At 48.1% G+C, this 26,584-nt stretch overlaps 1 protein-coding gene across 1 annotated transcript in view; it reads left to right on the forward strand.

The window, feature by feature from the left end:
* LOC137541306 (uncharacterized) overlaps positions 1 to 26,584 on the forward strand; it is a 141,086-nt gene that overhangs the window by 12,956 nt on the left and 101,546 nt on the right. The window contains exon 2 of the mRNA XM_068262549.1: positions 21,528 to 21,602. The gene's annotated coding sequence lies outside the window, so the exon portion shown is untranslated. The remainder of the gene's footprint in view (positions 1 to 21,527; positions 21,603 to 26,584) is intronic.

A 26,584-nucleotide genomic window follows, 5' to 3' on the forward strand; every position in this document is an offset into this window, starting at 1 on the left:
CAGGCACAATGAGGGGCTCAGAAAATCTGCTGATGCTGCAGGCACAATGAGGGGCTCAGTAACAATCTGCTGATGCTGCAGGCACAATGAGGGGCTCAGTAACAATCTGCTGATGCTGCAGGCACACTGAGGGGCTCAGTAACAATCTGCTGATGCAGCAGGCACAATGAGGGGCTCAGTAACAATCTGATGATGCTGCAGGCACAATGAGGGGCTCAGTAACAATCTGATGATGCTGCAGGCACAATGAGGGGCTCAGTAACAATCTGCTGATGCAGCAGGCACAATGAGGGGCTCAGTAACAATCTTCTGATGCTGCAGGCACAGTGAGGGGCTCAGAAAATCTGCTGATGCTGCAGGCACAATGAGGGGCTCAGTAACAATCTGCTGATGCTGCAGGCACAATGAGGGGCTCAGTAACAATCTGCTGATGCTGCAGGCACAATGAGGGGCTCAGTAACAATCTGCTGATGCTGCAGGCACAATGAGGGGCTCAGTAACAATCTGCTGATGCCGCAGGCACAATGGTGGGGGGCTCAGTAACAATCTTCTGATGCCGCAGGCACAATGAGGGGCTCAGTAACAATCTGCTGATGCTGCAGGCACAATGAGGGGCTCAGTAACAATCTGATGATGCTGCAGGCACAATGGGGGGTGCTCAGGTGTATAGTGGCCCCAGTATATGTACCCAGGTGTATAGTGGCCCCAGTATATGCAGCCAGGTGTATAGTGGCCCCAGTATATGCAGCCAGGTGTATAGTGGCCCCAGTACATGCAGCCAGGTGTATAGTGGCCCCAGTACATGTAGCCAGGTGTATAGTGGCCCCAGTACATGTAGCCAGGTGTATAGTGGCCCCAGTACATGCAGCCAGGTGTATAGTGGCCCCAGTATATGCAGCCAGGTGTATAGTGGCCCCAGTATATGCAGCCAGGTGTATAGTGGCCCCAGTATATGCAGCCAGGTGTATAGTGGCCCCAGTATATGTACCCAGGTGTATAGTGGCCCCAGTATATGGAGCCAGGTGTATAGTGGCCCCAGTATATGCAGCCAGGTGTATAGTGGCCCCAGTACATGCAGCCAGGTGTATAGTGGCCCCAGTACATGCAGCCAGGTGTATAGTGGCCCCAGTACATGCAGCCAGGTGTATAGTGGCCCCAGTACATGCAGCCAGGTGTATAGTGGCCCCAGAACATGCAGCCAGGTGTATAGTGGCCCCAGAACATGCAGCCAGGTGTATAGTGGCCCCAGTATATGCAGCCAGCTGTATAGTGGCCCCAGTATATGCAGCCAGGTGTATAGTGGCCCCAGTATATGCAGCCAGGTGTATAGTGGCCCCAGTATATGCAGCCAGGTGTATAGTGGCCCCCCAGCTGGAGCGGAGCAGCGCAGCAGAGAGGAGCATTGGGTAGAGCAGCGGGGAAGGGCGGACGTTCCCCCCCCCCCACTTCCCTCACCTTGGGTCTCCTCTCCCTGGCTCTCCCCTCCATAACATTGCGGCGGCGGTGGCTGGCAGCGGCGGCGGTGGGCGGGACTTACCTCCTCCAGTGTTTCGGCGAGTGGACGCTGTGCCTATGCGTGCAGCTAGTCTGGTCTAGTGAAGACCAGACTAGCTGCAAGCACGCACGCACAGCGTCCACTCGCCGGTACACTGGAGGAGGTAAGTCCCGCCGCCGCTGCCAGCCACCGCCGCAATGTTATGGAGGGGTGAGCCCAGACGAGCAGGGGGAGCAGAGAGCGGCGACACATAGCTGGTGCTGCCGCGACACATAAATGTGTCGCGGCACACCGGTTGGGAACCTCTGCCCTAGATACTAAAGTGAACAAATGTTTGTAGATATCCTCTTGGACATAGCCCTCTGAACCTGGAATCGAGGAAACAGGAGATGGCAAGACCAGAGGCCAAGCCAAGTCCTCATATGTTTCCTTAATTCCAGGTTCTGAAGGCTATGTCCAAGGGGAATGACCAAGTGCTACATAGTCGTTTACTATTTGGGTTCTGCACCAGTTCCATGGAAAACAAGGCTAGGTGAAGCTGGGAAATCTGTAGTGTCAGGGGTACTCACACTGGAAGTGCTTGACCCTCCTGTTGTCAACTGTGTTTATGTACCTCCTCTGTAACCCTGGTAGCTTTGGGACAATGATGTCCAGGGACAGTTGTTGTTGCTCTGAACGGTTGTTCCATGTGCAGTTTGAGAGCCTCTAGTAAGCTGGAGTGGCACGCTAGCATGTTGATAGCTGGTACTTTGTCCAAAAACGGAATTAAGGACATATGGGTATGGTAGCCGGGGTGTGTCTGCTGTTGCATCAGCTCACAATTTTGCTGCTGCATCTGCTGCTGCTTCTGGGACACTTGTTGGTGGTGTTCAAGTCGCAATTGTTCGAACTGGTAACGATATTGCTCATGCAAAAGTTTAAGCTCGTCTTGGTAGTGCTTATGCACAGTCTCTTACTCTCTCTGCAGAGACTCAATATGTGCCCGATACGGCTTCATTTAATGTCCTCTGTCACCATCTGTCAGCTGCCTGGTCAGTATAGTCTCCTGGCTACGCAGAATGCCTAGTAGGCCTGAAACTGCCCCAGACATTTCTGCCTCCGTCTCTCTTCTTGTGGGGACAGGTCCAGGTGTATGCCTGCTTGATGGTGTGTTGTCCTCAGTTCTGACTCTTCTTTGGGTGGGCGTAGTGCGACGGGGCTGTTGCACCGGAATGTCCTCTGTTTGTTCTTCCTCACCTGGCTCATTGGTCTCAGCCACGTCAGGGGTTGGGGTATCCCCGACTTCTTGGTCTGCACTCTGCAGGACCAGTTTGGGAATAGTCCAACATACCACCAACTAACTCATCGCTAGACCTCCTTGAGTCGGAGGAGTCCTGTCTTCTTCTGGTTGGAACGTAGTGTCACAGAATCGTCGATAGTCTCCTCCCCGCTTGTGTCTAGAAGCTCATGTGGTTCATGGGCCTCAAAGTTGTCTTCCGTCCTGTAGATAATACAAAGGAGAATGTTAACATCATATATTATGTTGTCAGTCATATCATATACAATGTCGATAAATGGTCAAAGTAGTGGTCGCAGGAAGGACAACTGTCTCGCATAGCAGTACGGTTGCCTTCCGGAGGACCCACTCCCACTTTGCTGCTCCTTGTTGGTCAGCCTAAGGTCTTTGACGTAGGCGTCCCTTACGCACCGCCATCTTGTTTTAAATTTTTCCACTGCAAAGACAAAAAAATTAAATTTGATTTTTTCTCTCGTAGGTACATCGCGACTGGACAAACGCATGCATCGCTACATGTCACATTCCGGATTGGGAAGAGCACGGTGGCGGGCATTGTTGTTAGGACCTCCAGAATCCTATGGAGAAGGCTGAGTGCCAGATATATGCCTGTGCCGGGACACCAAGAAATGGGAGGAGATCGCCAAGCTCTTCTTGACCGTGTGCAAGTTTCCAAATTGTGTTGGTGCGCTGGACGGCAAACACATCAGGATTCAAAAACCCTTGAGGAGTGGCAGCCATTACTTCAATTATAAAAAATACTTTAGCATTGTCCTAATGGCTATGGCGGATGCGGACTATAAGTTTGTCTACGTGGATGTGGGGTCATATGGAAGTTCCAATGACTCTGGAATATTCCAACGTACGACCCTGTGCCAGCGGATGGAGGAAGGAACACTGCAGCTACCCAGAGACAGACCGTGGCCTGGGAGAAGGGGACCTGCCTACCCCTTTGTGTTTGTCGGAGATGAGGCTTTCGCCTTGTCCGGCCACGTGATGCGGCCATACCCAGACAGGGGCCTCAGTGCAAGGCAACCCACTTCAACGCTCGGCTGAGCCGTGCTCGCAGAATGGTGGAATGCACATTTGGGATCCTGGTGTCCAAATAGAGGATGTTGCTGAAACCGGCCAATGCGGTCGACGTTGTGAAGGCAGCGTGCATCCTCCACAACTTTGTGCACCAGGAGGAAGTGGACGTTCCAGACACGCCAAATGCGCTTCCACTGCAGCCAATGAGGAGGTATGCTACAAGGGCCCGAACAGTCTGCCTCCAAAATAGGGACAGATTGGCAGACTACCTTGTGAGCCCTGAGGGACAAGCAATTTTGTAAATATGTATATACTTGGTTTTATTATGTATACATGGTTTAATTTTTGGTAATTTGTAATGTTCTTCTTAATAAATGTTTGGTTTTTGTTTAAAGTGGACATCTGTTGTGAGTGTGTGCTCAGAGCATGCGTGTCTAGGCCACAGGCCGATAGCCCTTGCACCTGCGGCCCAGACACACATGCATGATACAAAGGTGGCACTGAACGTGGGAGGGCCACGGGTGGCAAGGCCAAGGGTGGCAGGGACACGGGTAAGTGGGCAAGGTGAAACATGTCCCACAGGGCAGGTTTCCCCTGCACCTGGACAATCAGGTCCTCAATGGAGTATTCCCTGAGCTCTACCATGTTCCCAAACAGCTCTATGAGAAACTGGGAGCTGTCCCACTCACACAACGCTGGGCAAATGTGTCACTATCCAGAATGGCCGCCTGTACCATTGAAAACACACAGGAAGTGGGATAGAACGTCCGGCTTTTATCAGGCAGTGTGTTGTGACACTTCCGTTTTCTATTGGTTCCTGTTGTGCTGGGTTTTTCGTCCGGATCCGTTCCGGCAGCGGAGGACGGAGGTACCAGTCAGGAATAAAGGTGCAGGTTGGAAAATTCCGAAACGCAGGCCAGACCGCAAAACGCATCCGGATCCGGTGGAACGGATGAGTGCGTACGGATCCATTGATTAACATTGGACCCTTTCTCGTCCGTTCCATTTCCGTTGTATGCGGTCCGGCTGCGGTCCGCAAAATAACGCCAATGTGAACCGGGCCTAAGATGTGGAATGCATTGCCACAGGAAGTAGTTATGGCAAACGCTATACCTGCATTTAAAGGGGGCTTAGATGCTTTCCTTGCATTGAAAGACATCCAGGTAATGCCTAATGATGTAGATCCAGGGATTTTATCTGATTGCCATCTGGAGTCGGGAAGGAATTTTTTTTCCTTTTGGGGCTAATTGGACCATGCCTTGTAAGGTTTTTTTTTGCCTTCCTCTGGATCAACAGAATTTTTTCAATTTTTTTCTTATTTTTCTTGTTAAAATGCATTTAGTATAAAATAATTCTTAGCAAAATGTGCCACCCAAAGAAAGCCTAATTGGTAGTGAAAAACAAGATATAAATCATTTTGTTGGGATGAGTAGTAATAAAGTTATAGGCGAATGAATGGGAGGAGCGCTGAAAGGTGAAAATTACTCTGGTACAGAAGGGAAAACAACCCTCAGTAGTGAAGTGGTAATCTATTAATGCCTTGTTACCGCACTTTTTTACCGACCTTTATTCGCACTCCGAAAACAATTTGTGATGTGGTAAAAAAAAAAAGTTGTAATGACCGATGTCGGCAATTATTTCTGTTTTTACCGCACATTTATTGTGAATGGAGGTCATTAATCTCAGAAACACCTAGGGCTTGATTCACAAAAGAGTGCTAACTGATAGCACAGCCGTTTTCATGCGAATGTTCGCGTTTCGCGCGATCGCGAAATTGCAGGGTTGGACTGGGACACTGGGGGCCCACACATCCCATGACTGTGGTGAAAAAGGGGCGTGATCTTGCACCAGAAGGTGGGAGTGGTCATGATGTATCATGGACAGGGCCAGGGCCAGATGTCAGTGCTATATAAATACATAATAATAATATGGTAGGCCATAAGGCTATGACTAAGGTAGGATTAGAGTGTGAGCTCCTCTGAGGACAATCAGTGACATGACTATGTACTCTGTAAAGTGCTGCAGAAGATGTCAGTGCTTGTGCTGGAGGACAGCTGTCATTTCTCCCCCACAGCTGTCCTCCAGCACAAGCACTGACATCTTCTGCAGCACTTTACAGAGTACATAGTTATGTCACTGATTGTCCTCAGAAGAGCTCACAATCTAATCCTCATGGTGTGTACAGCACTGAGTAAAGTGGTTTGCAATGTGATCCACTCCACAGGTACTGAGGCACAACACTAAGTAGTGCTGACAAGGTGGCACATAAGCACTAGGGATGAGTAGGGCACTGGCAGGGTGGCATATTTTGAGCAGGGTAGCATACAATACACTAAAGTGCTGGATAGGGTGCATGTAGACAGGGAATGGCAGTATTTCACATGTGTTTACTGGCTGCTGTATTTATGTGAAATGCTGCTGCTGGCAGGCAAGTCAATTTTATCACAGCAGTATTATCCATAGGTGATTAGCTCTGGGAAGTGGAATCCTGTACCCTGCAGCAACCAAGTGGTTAATTAACCCTGCTTGGAACAAAACTTTTAAAGTATGCTGGGTGCGTGCCTGCCTCCATCTCCCCCTGCACTAGGGATGGTCGGAAAATTCCGCGGAATTATTAATTTCGTGATTCCGACCGGAATTAGCTAATTCCGATTCCGGTGGTCGGAACGGAATTCCTATACCTCTTAAACGGAATTCCACGGAAATTCCTCCTCCATCCATCCATCAAGTAGGGAATTGCAGATTTTCAAAACAGCTTATATACCATAGCTGGGATTTGAACCCAGGACACAGTGTGTAGTAGGTATCTGTCTTACCCTCTAGACCAGTGTTTCTCAACATTTTATTGGTATGCACCCCTTCTAAAACCCTGTACTCACTAAGTACCCCCTAGCATAGTAAACATTATCGCAAGTACCCCTTGACAAATATATATTTAATCGTAGTACATGACAATTGGTTTTAAACTATTTTCAAGCATTTACTATTGCTTTTAATTTGCTAATTACTAATTTGGTGTTTAAATAAGAATTATTTTCTAAAACTCAAAATTTGCTATTCTTAGTTAAGTATATGAAGCCCGAGTACCCCCTGGGACCATCAGGAGTACCCACTGGGGTACACGTACCACACATTGAGAACCTAGGCTCTAGACCATGAACCACACTACATACTAAAGCTGGCCTAGCATAAAGCATACTACCATTATGATCAATTCGATAGTAAAAGTGGCATGATTAAGGATTTGTACTTTTTGAAAAGCATGCTTATATACCATAGCTGGGATTTGAACCCAGGACGCAGTGTGTAGTAGGTATCTGTCTTACCCTCTAGACCATGAACCACACTACATACTAAAGCTGGCCTAGCATAAAGCATACTACCATTATGATCAATTCAATAGAAAAAGTAGCATGAATAAGGATTTGTACTTTTTGAAAAGCATGCTTATATACCATAGCTGGGATTTGAACCCAGGACGCAGTGTGTAGTAGGTATCTGTCTTACCCCCTAGACCATGAACCACACTACATGCTAAAGCTGGCCTAGCATAAAGCATACTACCATTATGATCAATTCAATAGAAAAAGTAGCATGAATAAGGATTTGTACTTTTTGAAAAGCATGCTTATATACCATAGCTGGGATTTGAACCCAGGACACAGTGTGTAGTAGGTATCTGTCTTAACCTCTAGACCATGAACCACACTACATGCTAAAGCTGGCCTAGCATAAACCATACTACCATTATGATCAATTCCATAGAAAAAGTAGCATGATTAAGGATTTGTACTTTTTGAAAAGCATGCTTATATACCATAGCATATCTATTGAATTGATCATAATGGTAGTATGGTACATGCTACGCCAGCTTTAGCAGAGGTGGAGGTGGGACAAGGTCCTTCAGCACCCAAGGCTGAGACAGCAAAGTGCGCCCCCCCATCCCTCCCACCCCAGCCGTCACACACTGATTGCTATTACACTAAGAGGTGCCCCAGGGCCCCCAACCCCCCCAACACCTTAATCTCTACTTATCTGGCTTGCAGTCACTGCCATGTATCACCTTTTCTTATTTCTTTCTGCTTCAAACACAATTGGGAATGACAGCTGAATGAATTGTGCACCCCCTCCTACACTGCGCCCTGAGGCTGGAGCCTCTCCAGCCTCTGCCTCAGCCTGGCCCTGAGTGTGGTTGATGGTCTAGTGGGTAAGACAGATACCTACTACCATGTAGTGTGGTTTATGGTCTAGAGGGTAAGACAGATACCTACTACACACTGCGTCCTGGGTTCAAATCCCAGCTATGGTATATAAGCATGCTTTTCAAAAAGTACAAACCCTTAATCATGCTACTTTTACTATTGAATTGATCATAATGGTAGTATGCTTTATGCTAGGCCAGCTTTAGCATGTAGTGTGGTTCATGGTCTAGAGGGTAAGACAGATACCTACTACCCACTGTGTCCTGGGTTCAAATCCCAGCTATGGAATATAAGCATGCTTTTCAAAAAGTACAAATCCTTATTCATGCTACTTTTTCTATTGAATTGATCATAATGGTAGTATGGTTTATGCTAGGCCAGCTTTAGCATGTAGTGTGGTTCATGGTCTAGAGGGTAAGACAGATACCTACTACATACTGCATCCTGGGTTCAAATCCCAGCTATGGTATATAAGCTGTTTTGAAAATCTGCAATTCCCTACTTGATGACATAAGAGGATGGAGGGATGGAGGAGGAAGGGATATTTTAAAATTTTTCAGACGGAATTCCGGATACGTCGGAATTCCGCGGAACAGCTCTGGAATACCGTCGGAATGAAACGGTAGCGGAATTTCGGTATGACGGTATGCGGAATTGTCTCGGAAACGGAAATGGGTTCTTCCGACCATGCCTGCCCTGCACTGCCCACAGCCCTCCACTCCGCACATACATTCCATCCCCGACTGCCCATGACCCTTTCCAGCACGATTTATCACCAGCTGCTCAGTGATCGTCTGTCTGACTAAGCTGTGCACAGGTTACCTGGCTCAGCTGGCTGCTGCAATGCTGCGTGCTGAATAGAGCCTGGCTGGGGGAAAACACTGGGACCTTCACGGCCTGGCATCCTGCTGCTCCTGTACCCACAGCATGCGGTGCTCAGCCTCACACTTCTCTTGCATGTCCGCTGCTGCTTCTCAATTGGACAATGGGTGTTGTGGGGGTGGGCTCTTTCCGCCATCTCTCTGGTTTTCACTGGCCCAAGGTGCTGGTCCCCAAAAAGAGCCTCACTGATTGGAGGGAGGGACATAGGAGGCGTCCTAATGCTTTTTTTCTACTTAGCCGCACGGGGAATAAGCCAGGCTTCAAAAGGAATCACGCATCGCGGCGACATGGAGGCAGGGCCTACTGGAGACATGGCAGGGCTTCCCGGTGAAAAAACAGTACTTCGGCGGCCCAGTACAACCCTGATTGTATGTCATGACTGTGCTAGGGGTGGATGTGGTTATGCACTCTCACAGAGGATTATAATAAATAATGTTTGGGGGTAAACAGCACAAACCCTGCATGCATACAGCAATGGAGCTCCTCAATCTCCAGATAAAGAATATATAAATACAAAGGACTGCATCTCACAACATGAAAAAAGAGCAACCACGGCTCTCGTGTTTTACGCCCCCCCCCCCTTGCATTATTTATTGCTGGGCTGTCCAATTGAGGCCGAATGGGCCCCTGGGCTGCACTCACTTTCACAACCTATTTTTTGTGTCAGGCGCCCTCCTGTGGCTGGCCCACCTTTTGTTTGTGCTTGGCTCCGCCCCTGAAGCACTTGGCTCCATCATTGATGCTCCGCCCCCTTCAGCTGAAACATCTGGTGCTAGACATTCCCTCTGCTCATGTAGTTGGACAGCACTGATTTATTGGAATCCTGTATGTCCGGGAATCCGGGATGGTCAATGAGATACAAATAATTTTAGGTTGAGGGAAGACAAACACTAGGCAGAATCGCATGAGCTTTCCCCATAGACATAGGGCTCTATTCATAAAACTATACCGCAAGTTTTCCGCTCGAAACAGCTGACTTTTCTGACCATTTAGCAAAGTGGGTATTCATAAAGGCTGTTTCCGCATGAAAATCTGACATTCCTGTGCAGTGCGGGGAAATTACCGCCTTGTGTGGAGATTATCACAACACATGTCACTGAAGGTTAATTCATAAAGATTAGAGCAGGCGGAATGTGTGCGGAGAAACCCGGCTGTTTAGATAAGGCGATAAGCCAGCAATAACAGGCAAGATAACAGCTAAGTCAGGGGTGCCTCTAGCCATTTTGTCACTCCAGGCGAGAAAACCTGTGCCGCCCCCACTCCCATGGCATCCCCCCCATGAAAATAGTTGTAATGCGGCAGCGTTTCACCAGAAAATACACGTATTGCAGAATCCTTTCATCAGAAAATAATCGTATTGCAGCAGTGTTTCACCAGAAAATAATCATATTGCAGCAGCATTTTTCCAGAAAAATACATGTACACGCGGCAGCATTTCACCAGAAAATTCACAATGCTGGCAGCGTTTCACTAAAAAAATACACAATGCGGCAGCATTTCACCAGAAAATACACATAGGCAGGGCTCCACTTTCATGATGCACAAAGTGAAACAGAAGGAGACACGGGGACTGAATAAGGCAGACAGGGCGACATAGGGAGGCACAGGGGGACAGAAAGAGGCATGAGGGTCAGAAGAAGTCACAAAGGAGGACAGAAGGGGGCACAAGGGAACAGAAGGAGGCACACAGGGGGACACAAGGAGGCACAATGGGCAACAAAAGGAGGCACAATGAGGGACAGAATGAGACACAAAGAAGGACAGAAGGAGGCACAGGAGGACAGAAGGAGGTCCACAGAGGGGCAGCGGGTGGTACAGGGGGACAGAAGAAGGCATGAGGGCCAGAAGGAGGCACAAAAAAGACAGTGTGTGGCACAGGGGCCTGAAGGAGGCACACGTGGGGGGGGGGGCAGACAGAGGCACAATGGGGGACAGATTGAAGCACAAAAGGGGACAAAAGGAGGCACAGGGGGACTGAAGGAGGCACACAGGGGACAGGAGGAGACACAAAAGATGCAGAAGGAGGCACAATGGGGGACAATAAAAAGCACAAAGGGGCCAGAAGGAGGCACAGAGAGACAATAGGAGGCAGAAAGGGGAACAGAAGGATGCATAAAGGGGGACAGAAGGAGCCACAAAGGGGTGACAGAAGAAGGCAGAGGGGGATGTAAGAAAGCATGGGGAGACAGAAGGAGGCAGATGGGGAAAGACAGAGCCACAGGGGCACAGAAAAGGGCACAGAAGGAGGCACAGGAGGACAGAGGAAGGTGCAGGGGATAGAGGTGGCACATGGGGACGGAAGAGGCACATGGAGACAGAACGAGGTACAAAGGGAGACAGAAGGAGGCAGAGTGGGACTGAAGGAGGAATAGGGGGGCAGAGGTAGCACAGGGGGACAAAGAAAGGCACAAGGGGACATAAGGAGGCAGAGGTGGCACAGGGGACTGAAGGAGGCACAAAGGGAGACAGGAGGCATAAAGGGAGACAGGAGGACAAACAGGATCAGACATGGCACAAGGGACTGAAGGAGACAGAAGGAGGCACAAAAGGGACAGAAGGAAGCACGGGGGGGAGGGGGGGGAATGTACAAGGCATGAAGGGACACGGTGGCAGCTGCCTGCAAATTACGCTAAGCAGATGCATTAGAAGCAAGTAATAGAACACCAGTGGGGGCGTGGCTTAGTCAGGAGGCATGGCTTAATCCAGGGGGTGTGGCTTAATCCAACAACATGGCGCCCCCAGGACCAATGGCACTCCAGGCAATGGCCTGTACTGCCTATGCCTAGAGGCTCCCCTGAGCTAAGTGAATGAGAAAGACCTCCCAGGCAGCTGCAGTGAGAGGAGAGCAGACAAGGCATTCCGGAATACCAAGGCTGTGTTTTTTTAACCCCTTGGGTACCTGTTTTCAGATAAATTTCACATCAGAAAGCCTGCATGTGTAACATTTATTGAAGTTCTTCTAAGCTGCAGCAATTAAATAGATTGTTTAGAAAGACTAATAGACAGATTCAGTGCAGATTCAGAAGGAGAGTCAGAAAATGCACATGTAAAGGGATGCTGGGGCTGCCTCCTTTATACTAACGTTGTCTCTGCAGGAGAAAATGTATCAACTCAGCCAGCAAATGTAACAACTCAGCAGCACCGCCAGTTTAGTGCGGGAATTCCCCGACCTATTATCACAAACATTTATATGAATTAGCACACAAAAGTCTAAAATACCGATGCAGTGTTTTCCCTCCAAGATTTTTTTTACCGCAAATGTTTTATGAATAGAGCCCATAGTGGAAAACGCATATATACTATTCTGCCTAGTGTGTTCCTACCCACATGCAGGATTATGCAAATTTTGTATGCAAATGTTTTCAGCTTGAGGCTAGGAACACACTAGGTAAAAATGCTAGCGTTGTGGAAAATGCACATAATGCAAATCAATGGGCCGCATGGAAAAACGCATGTTTGCGCTCTGCAATGTGCGTTTTTTTTAAAGCGCAGGACTTGCTGCATATTTTTCCGAAATGCATCTAAAACGCATATCATGAATGTCAATGGTGATGCAGAGGTATTGCGTTTTATTGCGTCTTAGTGTGTTTTTTTTAAACAAGTTTGATTTATTTCCACTTCCTGTTTACTTCCTAGTGATTAGTATAAAACGCATATTCGATTTATATATGCAAACCACAAATGCATTAAAACGCATGCAAAACGCAAGAAAAACGCATGTGCGGAACAAAAACACACTGAGGCCTCATTCACAAGCGGAATAATCGAACACAACAGAGGCGCCAGCAAGAATAAAATATTTAAAAACCGTTTAAAAGGAGGGATGTAGGTGGACTCATCTCTCTCAAGTAAAGACCAGCCAATGAGCCGTCAATAAACAACAATATTATTTATTGGAGATTCTCCAAGTGTATGCAACGCGTTTCACGGGGAAAGCTCCCGCTTCATCAGGCAATCAAGAGCGGAGAAAACACATTAGAAGGTCAAGTTCTGGTAAGAACGCCTCTTTATTCTTGCTGGCGCCTCTGTTGTGTTCGATTATTCCGTTGATTAAGTCCACCCTGGGTGAAGGGGTGCATCTCCACCTGTTATTCCTGTCTACAGAGAGCGACATTTTAAAAGGATACTGGGGGAAAATGAGTTGAACTTACCTGGGGCTTCTAACGGTCCCCCCGCAGACATCCTGTGTTGGCGCAGCCACTCACCGATGCTCCAGCACCGCCTCCAGTTCACTTCTGGAATTTCAGACTTTAAAGTCTGTAAAACCACTGCGCCTGCGTTGCCGTGTCCTCGATTCTGCTGATGTCATCAAGAGCGCACAGCGCAGGCCCAGTATGGTCTGTGTCTGCGCAGTACACTCCTGGTGACATCAGCGGGAGCGAGGACACGGACGTGCAGGCGCAGTGGTTTTCTGACTTTAAAGTCTGAAATTCCAGAAGTGAACTGGAGGCGGGGCCGGAGCATCGGTGAGCGGCTGCGCCAACACAGGATGTCTGCGGGGGACCTTTAGAAGCCCCGGGTAAGTTCAGCTCATTTTCCCCCGACCCCCCTTCAGTATCCCTTTAAATACCTGAGTGGGGTCAGGTTATAATTCTCCCCACCTGCCGTTCCAGTGGTTGCCTTTGCTGTAACCCAACCTTGTGAGTACATTTACTATTGATTTACATTTAATCAGGGGTGTTTCTAGGGTCCTTCGAGATCGGGGGCACCAGTGGGCACCAGGTGGGGAGGTATATGCGGTGCACGCAGCGCGCCGTGGCAAAATGGGCGTGGCCATGAGGTGAGTGGGCGTGGCCATGGGTGGGGCCAAATGTACATGAACTTAGCAGCGATGTAAGCTACAGATAACGGGCCTGCCCATCAAAATATTGGATGGAGCCCCCTGTCCTTTATTTAGATAATTTACAATCAGTATAGGCATAGATCAAAGATGTATACGCACATACAATTTTAATTGGTCAATCACTGACCCCCAATTTTACCACCCCCCGTGCAGTAAGTGGGCCAACAGACAATGAATTTTATGAACCGAGCTAAAATTGGCTAATCAAAATTGTATGTGTGCACCAGGCTTTACAGCTAATACTGTACATACTGAAAGTATGTTGCAGGGATCAGCATACAATACAGCTGGTTTACAATCAGTAAAGGCACAGAGTAACACCTTACACTGTACACACTGGAGGTAAATCAGCACACAGTGCAAGCACTAGAGAACAGCGTATACTGTACATACTGTAGGCAGCAGAATTCAGCACACTACAGCTAGCGTGCCAAAAATATGAGGATCACGTTGTGCGGCGTGCTTATCGCGCCGCACCGAAAAATGGGTGGGCCATGGACCAGAATATAGGTGTGGTAACGGGCGGAGACAAATTTGCATGAGCCTAGCAATGGTGGGACATCAGATTATGACAGTGGTGGCGAACCTTTTGGAGGCAGAGTGCCCAAACTGCAACCCAAAAGTCACTTATCTATCGCAAAGTGGCAACAGCAATTTAAACTAAATACTGTACAAACGTTATAACTCGTACATGAACATTATGGAAAATCCAAGTTGAAAATAAACTGTGAAGATAAACAATTTCATCCATCCTATTCCTGAAAAATGTATTCCATTTTTTAGAACCTCCTAGTTTTATTTTCTGTTTTAAAAAGCTAAAAAAGTAGGTTTAATGCTATTGTCTCATATGATAAGGATTCAGCTTTTCCCATAGTCTCGCAGTTAGCAATCATGTGACCCCCAACAAGACAAATTCAGCAATCATGAGGCCCCCGACAAGACAAATTCAGCAATCGTGTGGGCCCCGACATGACAAATTCAGCAATCGTGAGGCCCCCGACATGACAAATTCAGCAATCGTGAGGCCCCCAACATGACAAATTCAGCAATCATGAGGCCCCCAACAAATCATGAGGCCCCCAACAAGACAAATTCAGCAATCATGAGGCCTCCAACAAATCATGAGGCCCCCAACAAGACAAATTCAGCAATCTTGAGGCCCCCAACAAATTATAAGGCTCCCAACAAGACAAATTCAGCAATCATGAGGCCTCCAACAAATCATGAGGCCCCCAACAAGACAAATTCAGCAGTCATGAGGCACATAAATAGACAGCATTTCACATAAATAGGCAGAATGCCCCCTTAATATGGTAGCCCCCCAAGTTAGGTAGTGAGTGACAGGGACCCCCAGGTTAGCTAGTGAGTGACAGGCGCCTCCAGTTAGGTAGTGAGTGACAGGGACCCCAATACTGAGTGACAGGGAGCCCCTTTAGGTAGTGAGTGAGTGACAGGGAGCCCCTTTAGGTAGTGAGTGAGTGACAGGGAGCCCCTTTAGGTAGTGAGTGAGTGACAGGGAGCCCCTTTAGGCAGTGAGTGAGTGACAGGAAGCCCCTTTAGGCATTGAGTGTCAGGGAGCCCCTTTAGGCAGTGAGTGCCAGGGAACCTCCTTTAGGTAGTGAGTGAGTGCCAGGGAGCCCCTTTAGGTAGTGAGTGAGTGCCAGGGAGCCCCTTTAGGTAGTGAGTGAGTGCCAGGGAGCCCCTTTAGGTAGTGAGTGAGTGACAGGGAGCCCCTTTAGGTAGTGAGTGAGTGACGGGACCCCCTTTAGGTAGTGAGTAAGTGCCAGGGAGCCCCTTTAGGCAGTGAGTGAGTGCCAGGGAGCCCCTTTAGGTAGTGAGTGAGTGACAGGGAGCCCCTTTAGGCAGTGAGTGAGTGCCAGGGAGCCCCTTTAGGTAGTGAGTGAGTGACAGGGGGCCCCTTTAGGTAGTGAGTGAGTGCCAGGGAGCCCCTTTAGGTAGTGAGTGAGTGCCAGGGAGCCCCTTTAGGTAGTGAGTGACAGGGAGCCCCTGCCGCCCCTCCCCCCTTACCTCGCACTCGCAGCCAGCAGACCTCAGGATCAGCGGCGACCCAACCAATACGAGCGGGCGCCGGACGCACCCGCTCTATATGCGGAAGTGATGTCACTTCCGCATATCAGTGCGGGCGCTGGGTCCTAGCGCCCGCATGATTGGTCGCCACCTGATCGAGGTCTGAGTGACGCGGCTGCGGCTGGAGGGAGCCACGGACAGAGGGTGTGAGCGGCGGCCGGGCGGCGCCCTGGGGAAGAGATCCGTGGCACCCCAGGACAGATTGGGGGCACGTGCCCCCCAAAATAGGGCTAGCGACGCCCCTGCATTTAATTCCATTTCATCCTGACATACTGCACCATATCAGGCTCTCGATCTCGTTTCTGTTTTTCAAAAGCCTCATTCACAAGCGTTTTGCATTTTTGTGCGCTTTTTCCCCCCCTCCCGGTGCTCCACTGCACCCTGCGTTTCTGGTAAAAGCACTTTTCTAAGCGCTTTTCCAGGGCGGTTTTGCAATTCACTTCCTGACGCAAGTCAGGAAGTGAACTCTTTGACCCAGAAAATAATATATACAATGTATTTATTCTTAAAAATGAGTGTTTTGCATTTTTTCTATACCTTCCATTATAGAAAAAATGCCCCAAAAATGTTACTGGCACCACTTTGCTAACCGCAATGCGGGCGCAACGCGCTGATATGAACCTTCTCACAGAGATTCATTGAACAAGCGTTTTATGTGTGATTTTGAAAATCGCCTGCGCTTCAAAAAAAAGGCTTAAATGCCCTTAGGCCTCTTTTCCATGGACTGTTGATAGGCAGTAAAATGCCTCTCAAACTCTCACAGCTGCTTGCTGCTGCCTGGTAACCGCTCACTGCTGCCTAATAACTGCTCACTGCAGCCTGGCGGAAAAGAGGCCTTAGTATGAACGAGCCCTGAAAATGCACAAACAGATATGCAGCAAAACGCTAAGGCCACTTTTACATGGCCTGTTGATAGGCAGTGAATGCCTCTCAAACTCTTACCATGGGTCGGGCCGAGGCAGAGGCGAGAGAGGCGCCAGCCTCAGGGCGCAAGTAGGAGGGTGTTCACAACTCACTCAGCTATCATTCCTCTATTGTTTTTGAAGCAGAGAAGATTGGAATAAGAAAATGGGATACATGACAGTGATTGCAAGCTAGAGATTAAGATGTTGGGGGCCCTGGGGCGCCTCTTAGTCTAATAGCAATCAGTGTGTGACGGCTGGGGTGGGAGGGATGGAGGGCCGACCACAGCATCATTGTTCCGACAAAGTCCACGTCAGTGGGTGTAACACGTATACAGGTGTAGCCTGACGTGCTGGAAATGAGGAGCAGATAACGGAACCCACATGCGGGCGAGGTTCCGCTGGTATGTGGCGTGGAGAGGGGCACAGCTGGCACTTACAGATACCTGTAACACTGCAGGACGCTGAAGTGAACGCAGGACGCTAAGTGGAGAGCCAGTGGTGATACAATCTTGTCTGCCAACGGAGCGGTAAGCCGGTGTCACTTAACAAGCATAGCATGTGGCTGAAGTGGAATTGCTGATTATGCCTCGTAGAGACTATTTGTACTAACATTTGTATGTTTATAGTTGTTGGGTGGCAGTTTGCTCTTTTTTGGTAGAGTGCGGAGTTTTTTGCATCCCAGCCTTCCTAGGAAGCCTAGGGAGTTTACTATAATACTAAGGACCTGTGCACCGGATACATACTGTATATAATTTTTGCAAGGGATGAAGGGGCACACTTTGGTGTCTCAGCGTTAAAGAGAACCTGAACTGAAAATAAGTCAAAATGACCATACACAGGTCATACTTACCTCCTGTGTAGTCTACTCCTCAATGGGCTCTATTCTCAAAGACTTCCCGCATGCGGTAAAGTACATGCGGGAAGTTTGCACCCAAAATACCGGCAAGTTGGGATTCTCAAAATGTTCCGCATGTTTTTTCCGCATGCGGAAAAAGTGTGATAAAAGTGCGGGATTCATGCGGTAAAATTTCCGCAAAAGTCGGTATTTTCCGCAATAAAAGATCAATTCTCAAAGATGTTCAGGCGCATCATTTCTTCGTTAATTACCGAATTTTTATCACCTACAAGTAGTAGGTGATGTATTCCGCATCCCATTGACTTTAATGAAGTCTGGAGGCTTAAGGGCTGTGCTTGCTGGACTTTAACTTTTTTTTTTTAAACACTTTTTCATGCGACCTTTTTACCGCATCATTCCCGCATGAATAATGCCTGTTTCCGCATCTTTTTTCCCGCATGCGGAAAACATGCGGAAAATATTAGTTAATGTGGAAAAAATGCGGAGTTTACCGCTGGCGGGAATATAGCGGTATCATTTTGCGGAAAATTTGGCTCTTTGAGAATAGAGCCCAATCTCTTTCTTCTCTCCTGCGTCCCATTTTTCCACTGTGATCAATGGATTTCTCTATCCTCCATTTTAAAAATGACCATTACCCCCTAACAGCTTCCTGGTCTGCACACTGTCAAACTGTAATATCACCCACGTGAGCCATAGGGAAACCTGGACATTACCTTGCACATTCAGTTGTAACTGACAGCTGCTGCTATATAACTGACAGCAACTGGTATATTTCAGTTCTGACAAAATATTGTCAGAACTGGAAGGGATCTCTGTAAGAAGAAAATGGTGAGCCTCTGAGAGGAACTGGCGGCGAGGTGAGTATGTAACATTCATTTGCAGCTACATCATGTTTTTATTTTAAATAATTTTCCTCACTTCAGGTTCCCTTTAAGTGCTGGAGGACCTTGTCCCAGCTCTGCTCTCACAACTGCTCACTACTGCCTGGTAACTGATTGTTGCTGTCTAGTATCGGCTCACTGCTGCCTGGTAACTGCTTGCTGAGCACACAGTTCAACAGTCCGTGGAAAAGAGGCCTAACTTTCACACACTGCCTAGTGTGTTCCCACCCTGAGGCCTCTTTTCCATGGGCAGTTGAACTGTGTGCTCAGCAAGCAGTTACCAGGCAGCAGAGAGCCGTTACCAGGTGGCAGTGAACAGTTATCAGGTAGCAGCAAGCAGTTGTGAGAGTTTGAGAGGCATTTCACTGCCTATCAATTGCCCATGGAAAAGAGGCCTGAAAATGGACCTATCAAAGTCTCCTCAGCAGTACTTGATTGGTTAATTTTCAAGCTGCATACAAAATTATGTATAATTCTGCATCAACTCAAAATTATTTGCACCTAACTGACCATCTCTATGTAAACTTGCATAACTAGACCCACCTGTAGCACAGTCATAGTATATAATTGTGCAGATTGCATATATCCAGAGAGCTCAGTCGGTAGCTGGTTGGAAGGTGAGGTGGTTTTCATTTCATTTTCACTCCCATTTATCTGTCTATTGGGCTATTGGATTGTACCCATAAGGACATAGAGAGAACTTGCATTTTTTGCATGGTTAGAGGAGGACTTGGGGCTTGTTCACATCTAGGGCGTTTTCGGCCTTTTTTCAAAATCGCCCACAAAACGCTTGTGCAATGAATCTCTATGAGAGAGTTCATATCAGCGAGTTTCGTCTGCTTTGTGCTCTGCAAAGCGGTGCCTGTACTATTTTGGGGCGATTTTTGGTCTAATGGTTTGGTCTAGGTTTGCGATTTTAGGAATAAATACATTGTATTATTTTCCAGGTCAAAGAGTTCACTTCCTGAGTGATGTCAGGAAGTGAAGAAAAACTGATTTGCTTTACAAAAGCGCTTTGCACAAAATCGTAACGCGCTGGGAGCGGGAGAAAACGTGCAAAAAATCGAAAATCGCTGCCGTCAGTGATTCCATTTTTAGATGTAAACAGAGCCTTACTGTACTGGGGACTCTTTCATGCAGTGGGGGAAGCCTTAGCGCTTTTGCTAATGCTGTGAAGTGTGACAAAGAGCCCTTGTTGCTCTTTTTTCCTGGTGTGTGATAGCCCTTTGTATCTCTATATCATTTATCTGGAGCTATTCTGCCAAGTGTGTTCTTAGCCATGTTACAACAACACCACAGTTCATTTTCTGTTTGTAATCATCGCACCAGGGACATCAACCCTTGTTAGGCTCCCTGCACACTGCATTCGATTCCGATTTTTAATCGTTACTGCATGCTGCATTTTTCCTCCATTTTTCTGTTGATAGTATTCAGGGAAAATCGGAGTTGCGAATCTGAATCGCAAACCGGATTTGCAGTGTGCAGGGAGCCTTTGAGGTGTTGGACCCATCGGTTGAATACTGCTCTGTGAGTGAGGCTTTGGGAGCCTGAGTGCTCTTGAAGACGGGACACTCTGTTTCGCACATGCGTAAGAGGGCAATATGGAGCACTTGCACTTCCAAAAACCTTCTGTGGCAGCAGATTTGGAGAAGGGGGGGGGGGGGGGGTTACAGCGCCGGAATGATGGGGACTGTAAGAGGAACAGGAAGGCTCAAGCCTTAAGGCTCATACACACATCAGACTATAGTCTTTGGAAAATGAAAGATCACACACCAATCTTACCACCCTTCATGTAGTATGAGAGCCACACCTACACAGTCTATTCTATGGAGCTGAACTCCACATCAGAAAAAAATCTTTGCAAGATGCTGCACACACAAATGCTGTACAGACACAAAAGATCAGTATCTGCAAAAGATCTGTTCCTGCCACAGATCCGTTCCTGCAAATTGCATTCATAGTCTATGAGATCTGCACATCATCATACACACCTTGTTTGACATTCATCTGCAGATCAGACAATCATCTGCAGATCTGAAAATACATCCTGGTGGATCTGATCTGCAGATGAATGTCAGTTAAATCATGTGTGTATGATGATCTGCAGAGCTCATAGACTATCATTGCAATTTGCAGAAACAGATCTTTGGCAGGAACAGATCTTTTGCAGATACTGATCTTTTGTGTCTGTACAGCATTTGTGTGTGCAGCATCTTGCAAAGATTTTTTTCTGATGTGGAGTTCAGCTCCATAGAAAAGACTGTGTAGAGTATGGCTCTCATACTACATGGAAGGGGGTAAGATTGGTCTGTGATCTTTCATTTTCAAAAGACTATGGTCTGATGTGTGTATGTGGCCTTAGGCTCTGAGCCTTCCCTCTCCGTAGGTGAGGGGGGTTTGTTATTTGTTCTTTTTTTCTTAAAGAGGCTCTGTAACGTCAAACCGTCCCCTGGGGGGTACTCACCTCGGGTGGGGACAGTCCTCCGTCCCTCGGGGGTCTTGCTGCTGCCCTCCGTACAGCGGCAACGTAAATATTTACCTTCCCGGCTCCTGCGCAGGCGCTCTGTCGGCTCCGAAGTAGGCGGAAATACCCGATCGTCGTCGGGTCTGCTCTACTGCGCATGCGCAAGTTTCCGGCGCCTGCACAGTAGAGCGGACCCGACTGAGATCGGGTATTTCCGCCTACTTCGGAGCCGAAAGCAGCCACAGCACCCCCGCTGGAGCCAGCAAAGGTAAATATTGAACTAACAGTAGGGTCTGTCGCCGGCTGTTCGGAGGGCTGCAGCGAGACCCCCGTGGGACAGAGGACGGCGTGGGAAGCCTCATTAGGATCCCGAGGCTTCCCCACCTGAGGTGAGTACCCCCCAGGGGATATTTTCGATGTTACAGAGTCTCTTTTTAAATACACTTCAGATTTGCTTTAAATGCTATTCAGATGCATATCAAACACAGAAGCAAACACACACAAATAGCTAATAAAGGAAAATGTATGAGTTATATTGAAATGTTTCAGGAGCCACACTAAATAAATCTGCAGCATTAACAGCAATTTCTTATGTATCCTATATTCAAGGTTCCTTCCAAAATCAGAACCAGGGCCTGGACCACTTACCTGCAAGCAGTGTGAGGTTAGTCCACAGTTACCCAGGTAAGAAATGATTGAGAAAATGTCCTCAGCGAGGTACCCCCTCAAATGACTACAAAAAAATTGCACCCCACCATGTCCCCTTCCACATTTCCCTGTGGCAGAGTGCAGGTTAATAAACATAGCACCCCTCCCGCTCAGATGCATTCCCTACTGAGCAGGCAGTACATCTCTAGATTACCATCACAATGCGCATGCCGCCTGTGGTGGCCCTGGGGCAAACTATAGCGTTTGGGCCCCCCAGCGCAAAGCTTCCCTCCCGCTATTACCCCTCTGCTCCTCGGGGCCCTGCAAGCAGCCATAAATACCTATTAGTCCTGGCGGGTGAGCGGACGGGCAGCGGCTGTACTCTGAGACACGCTGTCTCCCTCCCACTCTATGACCCGGTGCATCATTTGTAAACACACGTCGGGTCATAGAGAAGGAAGTAGACAGCGTGTCTCCGAGTGCAGCTGCTACCCACCGGGAATAAGGTAATTGTGGCTGCTAATATACTTGCAGCAGGGTCGGTGCTGCTGGGGCCTCAGCAGAGGTTGGGGCCCCGGGGCAAATGCCCCCTTTGCCTCTATGGTAGCACCGGCCCTGGCTGCCACACCCCTACTGCAATCGCTCGCGCACACTTACCATGGCACAGATCATGCGGCAACACACTGCAGACTTTGTGGCGGCCTAGCGTAGAATTAGATACTTATGCCGTGTCGTGCCGCTGGTAGTGTGAATGTTCTCCTTGAGACTAATGGCCATTGTGATGGGGGAGCGGACCGCAATGCAGATAAATGCAGCATGACTCATCCCCCTCTCCTAGAGTGACCAGATTTTTGTGGGTCCAACCTGGGACGGGGGGGGGGGGGAGAGGTGGGGCGGCGCGCGCTGCGGCAAAAGGTGGGGGGACTGTGGAGCGCGCAGCAACGAAGACTGGGAGTGAGGGGCTGCGTCGTGAAAAATGGGCATGGCCATGACATTGTATGGGCGGAGCTAATGTAATAATGTAACAGCGAGGCATAAGAAAGCAGTGTTTACGCCATGATGTGGTCAAACGAGACTTCGCATCATGGGTGTGCAGAAACTGTGTGATGCTAATAGTATACCGTAACCCCAAAGCAGCAAACCTAGCCATCTATGACCATTAAAAAATAAATGCAGCAACGGTTACCCCGGACACCAGGAAATAAACGCATTGTGAGCAACATGTCAGCACAAAATAAACGCAATGGGGGCAAACATTTCACCAGAAAATAAACGCAATGGGGGCACATTTCACCTGGAAAAGAAAGCATTCACTCACCTGGCAGAAGTCTCTGGCCTCTGGCTCGCCTGCTGGTGTCGGAACACCGGAAGACTAAGGAGGTAGATGCCTTAGCGCAGCACAATAGTTTTTTGTTTGTCTCAAACTCTCACAACTGCTCACTGCTGCCTGGTATCTGCTTGCTGAGCACACAGTTCAACTGCCTGTGGAAAAGAGGCCCAATATGGAATGTAAGGCCTCTTTTCCATGGACTGTTGAGTTATGTGCTCAGCAAGCAGTTGCCAGGCGGCAGTGAGCAGTTACCCGGCAGCAGCAAGCAGTTGTGAGAGTTTGAGAGGCATTTCACTGCCTATCAACTGTCCGCGGAAAAGAGGCCCACACCTAAAGATTTAAATCCTTCACGTATCTAATGATTCATAGTCTTGACTATGAGATTAAGCAAAGATTACTTCTTCTTTATTTGTTATTGGGCATTATCCACGTCCAGTTTGGAAGAGAGGTGTTATCCTCAGTCACAACGATGACTCGTCAGATACGTAAAGAATTTAAATCTTTGGAAATTAAATGGTATAGTATTCTATATATCTACCTAATCAGGTGGCCACGTCTTAATATTAACGCCACTCACAATGTGAGGAGCCACTCTGGTAACCATGTATATATAGCACCACCAAAATTACAAAACCAGAGAGTCTGCATGCGTATGAATCAATTTTATTTGGCTTGCAAAATCAAAAAACGGAGCCCAGACTCCTATAAAATCATCCTAAAAACAAGTGACATCCTAGAGCTGCTGTTTCACAAAATCCCACTACCACTGTGGGGGTAAGTTCCTGCATAGATCGCCCACCTGTCGCCTATGCAAATCATACAGGTACCCAACCACAATCGGGTATATGTGGGCCCGTCACCTGGCGCACACCATGAGGCCTCCACTCATCCACCCTAACTAGTGCTGTAGCGTCACTAAACCGCTATGATATCTACTAATCTTCAATTAGTGACCAGATTTTTGTAGGCTCAACCTGGGACGGGGTGAATTGGGGGGGCTGCCGCGCCGAAAAATTTGGTGTCTGCAGCGCGCGTGAAAAATGGGCGTGGTCATGACATTCTATGGGCGGAGCTAACAGAATGATGCAACAGCGAGGCATAAGAAAGCAGTGTTTACGCCGTGATGTGGTCAAACGTGGATTCACATCATAGGTGTGCAGAAACTGTGTGATGCTATTTAATAGTATGCCATAACCGCAAAGCAGCAAACACAGCCAACTATGACCATTAAATAATAAATGCAGCAACAGTTACCCCAGACACCACAAAATAAACGCAATGGGCAACATTTCAGCACAAAATAATCGCATTGCGGGCAAACATGTCAGCATAAAATAAACGCAATGGGGGCAAACATGTCAGTACAAGATAAACGCACTTCGGGCAAACATGTCAGTACAAGATAAACGCACTTCGGGCAAACATGTCAGTACAAGATAAACGCACTTCGGGCAAACATGTCAGTACAAGATAAACGCACTGCGGGCAAACATGTCAGTACAAGATAAACGCACTGCGGGCAAACATGTCAGTACAAGATAAACGCACTGCGGGCAAACATGTCAGTACAAAATACACGCACTGCGGCCAAACCTGTCAGTACAAAATACACGCAATGCGGCCAAACACTTCACCTGCAAGAAAAGGCATTTACTCACCTGGCAGAAGACGTCCCCTCACGCAGCCAGCCTCTGGTGCCTCAGGTGCAGCTCCCCCTGGCCTGGACGATGTTCAATCTCCCGCTCAGCCTCTCACAGGCAGAGCAGGGCTACGGCAAGATGGCGTCCGGAGGCGGAGCCCTGTACTGGAGACAAATAGTCTCCAATACAGGGCTCCGCCTCCGGACGCCATCTTCCCGTAGCCCTGCTCTGCCTGTGCCTGCCGGAGGAGAACATTGCAGGCTGGAGCGGGGCTGCGGGGAATGAACTAGCGCAGCGTCTAGTAGACGCTGCGGCTAGTTCATTGTACGGTGGCCAGAGTCCCGAGGCCGGGACGTCCCGCTGCTAAAAGCGGGACGTTTCCCGGGACCTCATGCAGCCTGGGACAGCGCCCCCCGAAGGCGGGACGCGTCCCGGGTAAAGCGGGACGTATGGTCACCGTACTTCAATACTCCTTCTCATGCCCATAAAATTGTCCCTTTGTTTCCACAGATGTGACTTCAAGCTCAATTGTTGGCAAAATAACCCTCATTCACCACCTCCGAGTGTGCTACACTTTTACAGTCCTCCAAGACACTGGCATGCACGGCACTGTGTACGTCTCAGCAGCAAATTCACACTAGTAAGCATGTAAAGCGTTGGCCGTCTGTACTCACTACTTCCCAGCAGATATCCAGCCTATCGGAGGGAGCTACCGCTCAGGGCCCCTATAGTGTCATTCGAGCCCGACATCCTGTGTCACCTCACTTGCTTTCTCCGCTGCCGCAGTTTCCCCGTAGTCAGACGAACTTCCCGGCATGGCCGGGCTGTGTAGTTGGTGAGCGCTCACGTGTGTCACTTGGCCCCGCCCACGGGGCTTTCTCAAAGCGTGAGGGGTTTGGACGTACTGCAGCATTGAACATTTTTATTTCTATCCATTTTAGATATGCCTCCTGGCGTGGTTTTCAACCATGACGTTTGTACTTGGCATGCCTCCAGCTTCAATTTTCGCCTCCATACTCTATGAATACAGATCTTACTTCATTTATACTTGCCACTCATGCCAAATCATGTTCTAAATTCACAAATTCACTTGGAATCATTTCCCCACAACACCATTATTCAAAGAAATGGACGATATTTAAATCAGAGTTCAAACCTGCTAGGATTCTCGTCCCCAGACGGTAGATCCACATTGCTTCAATCTTATACAGATCGTTTTCAATGTCCCCACCTCTGTTAGACACTTTCTGCTTAACTATTCCTTTAAAGTGTAGCACTGAGGGGTCACTGTTGTGATATCGTTTGAAGTGTGTTCCCAATGGACTATCTTTTTCTGCCTTTTCAATGTTTTTAACATGTTCTCCAATCCTTGTACCTAGGCGTTGTTTCGTTTTTCCCACGTACAGTAGGTTACATGGACACCTTATGCAATACACAATCCTTTCAGAGTTACAGTTGATGTTGTCCCTAATTTCAAAGGTTCTAGTACCTTTAGCATTTGTGAAGGTCTTGGTTCTCTCGACCAAATTACACACGTTGCAATCACCGCAGCTAAACATTCCAAATGTATGCGGGTATCTATTTAACCATGTCTCTTTCTCCTTACTCACCTATTCTGACCTCACCAGTCTCCTTTTTAAATTGTGGGCCCTTCTTGCTGTCTCATAGGGTCTGTCTCCCACCAAATCTCTTATTCTTTTATCAATTAATAGTGTTCCCCAATGTTTTTGTAACACCTTCTGTAGGGCATACCAATGTGCCCCATATGTTGTAATAAACCTGATGGGTTCCCTTCTTTCTGAGCCCACCCCTCTTTTCTTTTTGGGTGACCGCCCTGTGCGAACCTCCTCCCTATCCAAATCTCTCATTCTTTGATACTCCTGTTCTACCAGGTCGTCTGGGTAGCCTCTTTTTATTAGCCTAGTGCATAATTCCTGACCTTCCTTCACAAAGTCTTCCTCCAAGGTAAAGTTCCGTTTCAATCTATGGAACTAGAGTTGAGCTGAAATTTTCGTAATTTCGCATTACTATAATTACGCATGCGAAAT

The sequence above is a fragment of the Hyperolius riggenbachi genome, chromosome 12 (assembly GCF_040937935.1).
Source record: "Hyperolius riggenbachi isolate aHypRig1 chromosome 12, aHypRig1.pri, whole genome shotgun sequence".
NCBI classification, from domain to species: Eukaryota; Metazoa; Chordata; class Amphibia; order Anura; family Hyperoliidae; genus Hyperolius; species Hyperolius riggenbachi.